This window comes from Brassica oleracea, chromosome C3 (genome assembly GCF_000695525.1).
Source record: "Brassica oleracea var. oleracea cultivar TO1000 chromosome C3, BOL, whole genome shotgun sequence".
In the NCBI taxonomy this organism is placed as follows: domain Eukaryota; kingdom Viridiplantae; phylum Streptophyta; class Magnoliopsida; order Brassicales; family Brassicaceae; genus Brassica; species Brassica oleracea.
In genome coordinates this window covers 25345581-25348070 of record NC_027750.1, presented here as the reverse complement: position 1 = coordinate 25348070, position 2490 = coordinate 25345581, and positions in this window count along the sequence as shown.

Below are 2490 nucleotides of genomic sequence, written 5' to 3'. Positions count from 1 at the left end.
GGGGTGGGGTGCTAAATACCCTATTTTTGCAACGAACAAACCTGCAGGTTCATGCAAGTATGACAGTTTGGTTCATGCAAGTAGATGTCGAAACATCAGTCATTACTGTCATTACAAAACTTATTAGATTAACGTGATTATCATTTTTTTGTTAATTAATCATGTCATCTAAATAAAAAATGATGCGAATCAGTGGCTACATAACAGGGGGGGGGGGGCATGCCCCCAATAATATTTCAAAATTCTATGTGAAACACGGAATAATTTCAATTATGCCCCTTTGTTTATAGTAATTTACCCTTAATACTTTAGATAATTTTAGTTTTGGCCCCTACAAAATATTTCTCTGCATCAGTGGCGGCCACTGATGCGATCCATGAAGTTAGAAGCATGTACTTGAGATTCTCTTTCTTTTATTTTCGCTCCTTTCTCTTGTGTATATTGGTTAGAAACATAGAAACGTAATTGTTCATGCCAAGTATAAATAAATAAACAAAAAATTTAGTATTTTATAAAGTAGTTAATATTAGACATAGGAAAAAAAAGGTTAATAGATATTATATTACCAGGTCGCTCTCACCACGGTCACGGTTGGTGATAGTCAACGTAATGCTACATGAGCGGATGTTGACTTTTTAGTTTTTTTTTTTTTTGAAAGCATGTTGACTTTTTAGTTTCTCATATTTTTCACCTTATTCTTTTGCATGCTGAAAATTCCAGTGTTTACCATCAATTTGGGTTATCAAAAATGACAGGACAAGAGTGTAATAAAGGTATCTTGATCGTGAGGCTGTGGTGGCTGACAAGTGAAAAATAGCATATCGAGGTACCTTATAGGGTGATCAAGACAACTCAGACAAGCGAGCTTGCTGCAGAGACTGCTTTGGAGATGCAGGTATAAATATAATCGAGTGTTTCTATCCTCTCATATATACGCTCCTTAAACTTAGCTTTTCAGAAGAAGAAAAAAAAGAGGAAAATGTGTCTATTAATATAAAAAATTCTCGACAAAAATGATCAAGAAAGAAAAATAAACAATTTTTATAACCGGTTGGTCTTGCCGCCATGTTTCCCAGCCGGTGGTGTTCTACTAGGCGGTGTTTCAATGGTTGCGCCTGTATAAATAAAAATTAGTTTTTAGTCATACAAGGAAATATATAACACACCATATACAATATTGGGTAGATTTCATTAACTGTATTTAGATGGAGCTGATCTATATGTATATATTACTAACCCAGTTTGCGGATTTTGTATGGCTGAGCCGAAACCATATAAGATGATGAGAAAACCAAAGAAAGAATCAGAAGTAAAGCAGTGAACCACAAGTTTATCTTCATTTCATCTATCTTTTGTGTTGATATCAATGATATGTAACGCTTACGTATATATGTGTGTATTTATATGAATAAAAGATGTGAATAAGTTAAATCATATATCAATAACTAATCAGATGGGGCTCTCGGATATTTCATTCATAATTTTAATTTAAACAGTTGATGAGACAAAGTCTCTCCAGATATTTTTTTTTTTTTGTAACTGAAGTCTCTCCAGATATTGCTCTTTTATGATTCACATATTATATTGGGGACGAAGTTATGGAGAAGTTTGATAATCTTTAAGCTAAAATAAACATAAAATACCGAGACAGAATTAGAGAAGACTAGGTCTCTGATTCTTATGACTAGTTTCGTCGTCCCTGCGCCCAAGCGCGGAGCCGGAGACAATGATGATGCTTTGATGAAATTTTTATGTTTGTTTTGTGAATATTTTTTGTTCGGGTTTAAACCGAAAATGGTCAGGATTGAAATTTGTAAATCTCCCAGCATGATTGAATTGATATAAAAATGATTAGGAATTCATATGCTTTTGATATTTCCATATATTATTTTAGATGATGTTATCGAGTATTTGTGTTATTAGTGCTTTCATGTTCAAGAGTTGTGGTTTTGGTTTATGGTGTTGTTATTATCTAATTAATTAGTAGGTTGTTAGTATATTATTGTTAAATAGTTGAATAACATTAAAAATAAAATGGTTTTTGTTATGAACCAGATTGTGGATGGCTCATAACCAAGAGATTATGATTTGTAATCTTTCCATTTATCTATGACGGTGTAATCTCCTATATAAGGAACCTCTATGTTATGAATAAAAATAGATTTTTCCATTACTTTTATAACACGTTATCATCACGAAACTCTAAACATCCTGAGCCAAAACCAAAATCGCAAAACCTAAACCTAGCCGCGACCCGACGAACCCTAATCATCCGATCGCGTCTCTTGTTCCAGCTCACGTCCCCGATCAACTCCAGCCCAAGGCGTTCCTGATCCTAGACGAACTCAGCCTCAGCTACCATCCATGACAGCTCGCGTTCCCGGACAGTAAGCGTCCTGTTCGCACCAGACGATCAAGCCGTTCGCGATCCGTCAGGAAACAACTCGCGTCCCCGATCAGCCGCTCGCGACCTCAGCCTCAATCCGTTCG